Source organism: Pimephales promelas, chromosome 5, assembly GCF_988280905.1.
Source record: "Pimephales promelas chromosome 5, fPimPro1.hap1.1, whole genome shotgun sequence".
Lineage (NCBI taxonomy): Eukaryota > Metazoa > Chordata > Actinopteri > Cypriniformes > Leuciscidae > Pimephales > Pimephales promelas.
In genome coordinates, this window is record NC_142773.1 from 14,660,898 (window position 1) to 14,669,250 (window position 8,353).

Here is an 8,353-nt window from a genome sequence, read left to right on the forward strand (position 1 = left end):
AGAGCTGAGATATCAAAACTCAAAAATTCGGCCCGAAAAAAAAAACGACAGTGGTACCCCTTCCCTTTTTTTTTGGGCGAAAAATTAAGTTTCTCCAATCTTCCCAAATTCTAAAAGAGGGCCATGAGACTTAGACCTGAGTGCAAAAATGGAGGCTCTAGCCCCTTCCAGAGCTGAGATATCGAAACTCAAAAATTCGGCCCGAAAAAAAAACCGACAGTGGTACCCCTTACGTTTTTTTTTTTGGGCGAAAAATTAAGTTTCTCCAATCTTCCCAAATTCTGATAGAGGGCCATGAGACTTAGACCTGAGTGCAAAAATGGAGGGTTTAGACCCTTCCAGAGCTGAGATATCGAAACTCAAAAATTCGACCCGGAAAAAAAAAAAGACAGTGGTACCCCTTACGTTTTTTTTTTGGGCGAAAAATTAAGTTTCTCCAATCTTCCCAAATTCTGATAGAGGGCCATAAGACTTAGACCTGAGTGCAAAAATGGAGGCTCTAGCCCCTTCCAGAGCTGAGATATCGAAACTCAAAAATTCGGCCCGAAAAAAAAAACGACAGTGGTACCCCTTACGTTTTTTTTTGGGCGAAAAATTAAGTTTCTCCAATCTTCCCAAATTCTGATAGAGGGCCATAAGACTTAGACGTGAGTGCAAAAATGGAGGCTCTAGCCCCTTCCAGAGCTGAGATATCGAAACTCAAAAATTCGGCCCGAAAAAAAAAACGACAGTGGTACCCCTTACGTTTTTTTTTTTGGGCGAAAAATTAAGTTTCTCCAATCTTCCCAAATTCTGATAGAGGGCCATAAGACTTAGACGTGAGTGCAAAAATGGAGGCTCTAGCCCCTTCCAGAGCTGAGATATCGAAACTCAAAAATTCGGCCCGAAAAAAAAAACGACAGTGGTACCCCTTACGTTTTTTTTTTTGGGCGAAAAATTAAGTTTCTCCAATCTTCCCAAATTCTGATAGAGGGCCATGAGACTTAGACCTGAGTGCAAAAATGGAGGCTCTAGCCCCTTCCAGAGCTGAGATATCGAAACTCAAAAATTCGGCCCGAAAAAAAAACGACAGTGGTACCCCTTACGTTTTTTTTTGGGCGAAAAATTAAGTTTCTCCAATCTTCCCAAATTCTGATAGAGGGCCATGAGACTTAGACCTGAGTGCAAAAATGGAGGCTCTAGCCCCTTCCAGAGCTGAGATATCGAAACTCAAAAATTCGGCCCGAAAAAAAAACGACAGTGGTACCCCTTACGTTTTTTTTTGGGCGAAAAATTAAGTTTCTCCAATCTTCCCAAATTGTGATAGAGGGCCATGAGACTTAGACCTGAGTGCAAAAATGGAGGCTCTAGCCCCTTCCAGAGCTGAGATATCGAAACTCAAAAATTCGGCCCGAAAAAAAAAAACGACAGTGGTACCCCTTACGTTTTTTTTTTGGGCGAAAAATTAAGTTTCTCCAATCTTCCCAAATTCTGATAGAGGGCCATAAGACTTAGACGTGAGTGCAAAAATGGAGGCTCTAGCCCCTTCCAGAGCTGAGATATCGAAACTCAAAAATTCGGCCCGAAAAAAAAAACGACAGTGGTACCCCTTACGTTTTTTTTTTTGGGCGAAAAATTAAGTTTCTCCAATCTTCCCAAATTCTGATAGAGGGCCATGAGACTTAGACCTGAGTGCAAAAATGGAGGCTCTAGCCCCTTCCAGAGCTGAGATATCGAAACTCAAAAATTCGGCCCGAAAAAAAAACGACAGTGGTACCCCTTACGTTTTTTTTTGGGCGAAAAATTAAGTTTCTCCAATCTTCCCAAATTGTGATAGAGGGCCATGAGACTTAGACCTGAGTGCAAAAATGGAGGCTTTAGACCCTTCCAGAGCTGAGATATCGAAACTCAAAAATTCGACCCGGAAAAAAAAAAACGACAGTGGTACCCCTTACGTTTTTTTTTTTGGGCGAAAAATTAAGTTTCTCCAATCTTCCCAAATTCTGATAGAGGGCCATAAGACTTAGACCTGAGTGCAAAAATGGAGGCTCTAGCCCCTTCCAGAGCTGAGATATCGAAACTCAAAAATTCGGCCCGAAAAAAAAAAACGACAGTGGTACCCCTTACGTTTTTTTTTTGGGCGAAAAATTAAGTTTCTCCAATCTTCCCAAATTCTGATAGAGGGCCATAAGACTTAGACGTGAGTGCAAAAATGGAGGCTCTAGCCCCTTCCAGAGCTGAGATATCGAAACTCAAAAATTCGGCCCGAAAAAAAAAACGACAGTGGTACCTCTTACGTTTTTTTTTTTGGGCGAAAAATTAAGTTTCTCCAGTCTTCCCAAATTCTGATAGAGGGCCATGAGACCTAGACCTGAGTGCAAAAATGGAGGCTCTAGCCCCTTCCAGAGCTGAGATATCGAAACTCAAAAATTCGGCCCGAAAAAAAAAACGACAGTGGTACCCCTTACGTTTTTTTTTGGGCGAAAAATTAAGTTTCTCCAATCTTCCCAAATTCTGATAGAGGGCCATGAGACTTAGACCTGAGTGCAAAAATGGAGGCTCTAGCCCCTTCCAGAGCTGAGATATCGAAACTCAAAAATTCGGCCCGAAAAAAAAAAACGACAGTGGTACCCCTTACGTTTTTTTTTTTGGGCGAAAAATTAAGTTTCTCCAATCTTCCCAAATTCTGATAGAGGGCCATGAGACTTAGACCTGAGTGCAAAAATGGAGGCTCTAGCCCCTTCCAGAGCTGAGATATCGAAACTCAAAAATTCGGCCCGAAAAAAAAAACGACAGTGGTACCCCTTACGTTTTTTTTTTGGGCGAAAAATTAAGTTTCTCCAATCTTCCCAAATTCTGATAGAGGGCCATGAGACTTAGACCTGAGTGCAAAAATGGAGGCTCTAGCCCCTTCCAGAGCTGAGATATCAAAACTCAAAAATTCGGCCCGAAAAAAAAAACGACAGTGGTACCCCTTCCCTTTTTTTTTGGGCGAAAAATTAAGTTTCTCCAATCTTCCCAAATTCTAAAAGGGGGCCATGAGACTTAGACCTGAGTGCAAAAATGGAGGCTCTAGCCCCTTCCAGAGCTGAGATATCGAAACTCAAAAATTCGGCCCGAAAAAAAACCCGACAGTGGTACCCCTTACGTTTTTTTTTTTTGGGCGAAAAATTAAGTTTCTCCAATCTTCCCAAATTCTGATAGAGGGCCATGAGACTTAGACCTGAGTGCAAAAATGGAGGGTTTAGACCCTTCCAGAGCTGAGATATCGAAACTCAAAAATTCGACCCGGAAAAAAAAAAAGACAGTGGTACCCCTTACGTTTTTTTTTTGGGCGAAAAATTAAGTTTCTCCAATCTTCCCAAATTCTGATAGAGGGCCATAAGACTTAGACCTGAGTGCAAAAATGGAGGCTCTAGCCCCTTCCAGAGCTGAGATATCGAAACTCAAAAATTCGGCCCGAAAAAAAAAACGACAGTGGTACCCCTTACGTTTTTTTTTTGGGCGAAAAATTACGTTTCTCCAATCTTCCCAAATTCTGCTGATAGAGGGCCATAAGACTTAGACGTGAGTGCAAAAATGGAGGCTCTAGCCCCTTCCAGAGCTGAGATATCGAAACTCAAAAATTCGGCCCGAAAAAAAAAACGACAGTGGTACCCCTTACGTTTTTTTTTTTGGGCGAAAAATTAAAATTCTCCAATCTTCCCAAATTCTGATAGAGGGCCATAAGACTTAGACGTGAGTGCAAAAATGGAGGCTCTAGCCCCTTCCAGAGCTGAGATATCGAAACTCAAAAATTCGGCCCGAAAAAAAAAACGACAGTGGTACCCCTTACGTTTTTTTTTTTGGGCGAAAAATTAAGTTTCTCCAATCTTCCCAAATTCTGATAGAGGGCCATGAGACTTAGACCTGAGTGCAAAAATGGAGGCTCTAGCCCCTTCCAGAGCTGAGATATCGAAACTCAAAAATTCGGCCCGAAAAAAAAACGACAGTGGTACCCCTTACGTTTTTTTTTGGGCGAAAAATTAAGTTTCTCCAATCTTCCCAAATTGTGATAGAGGGCCATGAGACTTAGACCTGAGTGCAAAAATGGAGGCTTTAGACCCTTCCAGAGCTGAGATATCGAAACTCAAAAATTCGACCCGGAAAAAAAAAACGACAGTGGTACCCCTTACGTTTTTTTTTTGGGCGAAAAATTAAGTTTCTCCAATCTTCCCAAATTCTGATAGAGGGCCATAAGACTTAGACCTGAGTGCAAAAATGGAGGCTCTAGCCCCTTCCAGAGCTGAGATATCGAAACTCAAAAATTCGGCCCGAAAAAAAAAAACGACAGTGGTACCCCTTACGTTTTTTTTTTGGGCGAAAAATTAAGTTTCTCCAATCTTCCCAAATTCTGATAGAGGGCCATAAGACTTAGACGTGAGTGCAAAAATGGAGGCTCTAGCCCCTTCCAGAGCTGAGATATCGAAACTCAAAAATTCGGCCCGAAAAAAAAAAACGACAGTGGTACCCCTTACGTTTTTTTTTTTGGGCGAAAAATTAAGTTTCTCCAATCTTCCCAAATTCTGATAGAGGGCCATGAGACTTAGACCTGAGTGCAAAAATGGAGGCTCTAGCCCCTTCCAGAGCTGAGATATCGAAACTCAAAAATTCGGCCCGAAAAAAAAAACGACAGTGGTACCCCTTACGTTTTTTTTGGGGCGAAAAATTAAGTTTCTCCAATCTTCCCAAATTGTGATAGAGGGCCATGAGACTTAGACCTGAGTGCAAAAATGGAGGCTCTAGCCCCTTCCAGAGCTGAGATATCAAAACTCAAAAATTCGGCCCGAAAAAAAAACGACAGTGGTACCCCTTCCCTTTTTTTTTTGGGCGAAAAATTAAGTTTCTCCAATCTTCCCAAATTCTAAAAGAGGGCCATGAGACTTAGACCTGAGTGCAAAAATGGAGGCTCTAGCCCCTTCCAGAGCTGAGATATCGAAACTCAAAAATTCGGCCCGAAAAAAAAACCGACAGTGGTACCCCTTACGTTTTTTTTTTTTGGGCGAAAAATTAAGTTTCTCCAATCTTCCCAAATTCTGATAGAGGGCCATGAGACTTAGACCTGAGTGCAAAAATGGAGGGTTTAGACCCTTCCAGAGCTGAGATATCGAAACTCAAAAATTCGACCCGGAAAAAAAAAAAGACAGTGGTACCCCTTACGTTTTTTTTTTGGGTGAAAAATTAAGTTTCTCCAATCTTCCCAAATTCTGATAGAGGGCCATAAGACTTAGACCTGAGTGCAAAAATGGAGGCTCTAGCCCCTTCCAGAGCTGAGATATCGAAACTCAAAAATTCGGCCCGAAAAAAAACCCGACAGTGGTACCCCTTACGTTTTTTTTTTGGGCGAAAAATTAAGTTTCTCCAATCTTCCCAAATTCTGATAGAGGGCCATAAGACTTAGACGTGAGTGCAAAAATGGAGGCTCTAGACCCTTCCAGAGCTGAGATATCGAAACTCAAAAATTCGACCCGGAAAAAAAAAACGACAGTGGTACCCCTTTCGTTTTTTTTTTCGGGCGAAAAATTAAGTTTCTCCAATCTTCTCAAAACTCTGGTTTCTGATAGAGGGCCATGAGACTTAAACCTGAGTGCAAAAATGCAGGCTCTAGACCCTCCCAGAGCTGAGATATCGAAACTCAAAAATTCGACCCGGAAAAAAAAAACGACAGTGGTACCCCTTTCGTTTTTTTTTTTTGTTTTTTTCGGGCGAAAAATTACGTTTATCCAATCTTCTCAAAACTCTGGATTCTGATAGAGGGCCATGAGACTTAAACCTGAGGGCAAAAATGGAGGCTCTAGCCCCTTCCAGAGCTGAGATATCGAAACTCAAAAATTCGGCGCGAAAAAAAAACGACAGTGGTACCCCTTATGTTTTTTTTTTGGGCGAAAAATTAAGTTTCTCCAATCTTCCCCAATTCTGATAGAGGGCCATGAGACTTAGACCTGAGTGCAAAAATGGAGGCTCTAGCCCCTTCCAGAGCTGTGATATCGAAACTCAAAAATTCGGCCCGAAAAAAAAAACGACAGTGGTACCCCTTACGTTTTTTTTTTTTGGGCGAAAAATTAAGTTTCTCCAATCTTCCCAAATTCTGATAGAGGGCCATGAGACTTAGACCTGAGTGCAAAAATGGAGGGTTTAGACCCTTCCAGAGCTGAGATATCGAAACTCAAAAATTCGACCCGGAAAAAAAAAAAGACAGTGGTACCCCTTACGTTTTTTTTTTGGGCGAAAAATTAAGTTTCTCCAATCTTCCCAAATTCTGATAGAGGGCCATAAGACTTAGACCTGAATGCAAAAATGGAGGCTCTAGCCCCTTCCAGAGCTGAGATATCGAAACTCAAAAATTCGGCCCGAAAAAAAAAACGACAGTGGTACCCCTTACGTTTTTTTTTGGGGCGAAAAATTAAGTTTCTCCAATCTTCCCAAATTCTGATAGAGGGCCATAAGACTTAGACGTGAGTGCAAAAATGGAGGCTCTAGCCCCTTCCAGAGCTGAGATATCGAAACTCAAAAATTCGGCCCGAAAAAAAAAACGACAGTGGTACCCCTTACGTTTTTTTTTTTGGGCGAAAAATTAAGTTTCTCCAATCTTCCCAAATTCTGATAGAGGGCCATAAGACTTAGACGTGAGTGCAAAAATGGAGGCTCTAGCCCCTTCCAGAGCTGAGATATCGAAACTCAAAAATTCGGCCCGAAAAAAAAAACGACAGTGGTACCCCTTACGTTTTTTTTTTTGGGCGAAAAATTAAGTTTCTCCAATCTTCCCAAATTCTGATAGAGGGCCATGAGACTTAGACCTGAGTGCAAAAATGGAGGCTCTAGCCCCTTCCAGAGCTGAGATATCGAAACTCAAAAATTCGGCCCGAAAAAAAAACGACAGTGGTACCCCTTACGTTTTTTTTTGGGCGAAAAATTAAGTTTCTCCAATCTTCCCAAATTGTGATAGAGGGCCATGAGACTTAGACCTGAGTGCAAAAATGGAGGCTTTAGACCCTTCCAGAGCTGAGATATCGAAACTCAAAAATTCGACCCGGAAAAAAAAAACGACAGTGGTAGGCTACCCCTTACGTTTTTTTTTGGGCGAAAAATTAAGTTTCTCCAATCTTCCCAAATTCTGATAGAGGGCCATAAGACTTAGACCTGAGTGCAAAAATGGAGGCTCTAGCCCCTTCCAGAGCTGAGATATCGAAACTCAAAAATTCGGCCCGAAAAAAAAAAACGACAGTGGTACCCCTTACGTTTTTTTTTTGGGCGAAAAATTAAGTTTCTCCAATCTTCCCAAATTCTGATAGAGGGCCATAAGACTTAGACGTGAGTGCAAAAATGGAGGCTCTAGCCCCTTCCAGAGCTGAGATATCGAAACTCAAAAATTCGGCCCGAAAAAAAAAAACGACAGTGGTACCCCTTACGTTTTTTTTTTTGGGCGAAAAATTAAGTTTCTCCAATCTTCCCAAATTCTGATAGAGGGCCATGAGACTTAGACCTGAGTGCAAAAATGGAGGCTCTAGCCCCTTCCAGAGCTGAGATATCGAAACTCAAAAATTCGGCCCGAAAAAAAAAAGACAGTGGTACCCCTTACGTTTTTTTTGGGGCGAAAAATTAAGTTTCTCCAATCTTCCCAAATTGTGATAGAGGGCCATGAGACTTAGACCTGAGTGCAAAAATGGAGGCTCTAGCCCCTTCCAGAGCTGAGATATCGAAACTCAAAAATTCGGCCCGAAAAAAAAAACGACAGTGGTACCCCTTACGTTTTTTTTTGGGGCGAAAAATTAAGTTTCTCCAATCTTCCAAAATTCTGATAGAGGGCCATGAGACTTAGACCTGAGTGCAAAAATGGAGGCTCTAGCCCCTTCCAGAGCTGAGATATCGAAACTCAAAAATTCACCCGGAAAAAAAAACGACAGTGGTACCCCTTTCGTTTTTTTTTTTTTTGGGCGAAAAATTAAGTTTCTCCAATCTTCTCAAAACTCTGGATTCTGATAGAGGGCCATTAGACTTAAACCTGAGTGCAAAAATGGAGGCTCTAGACCCTTCCAGAGCTGAGATATCGAAACTCAAAAATTCGACCTGGAAAAAAAAAACGACAGTGGTACCCCTTTCGGGTTTTTTTTTTGGGCGAAAAATTAAGTTTCTCCAATCTTCTCAAAACTCTGGATTCTGATAGAGGGCCATGAGACTTAAACCTGAGTGCAAAAATGGAGGCTCTAGACCCTTCCAGAGCTGAGATATCGAAACTCAAAAATTCGACCCGGAAAAAAAAAAAAACAGTGGTACCCCTTTCGTTTTTTTTTTTCGGGCGAAAAATTAAGTTTCTCCAATCTTCTCAAAACTCTGG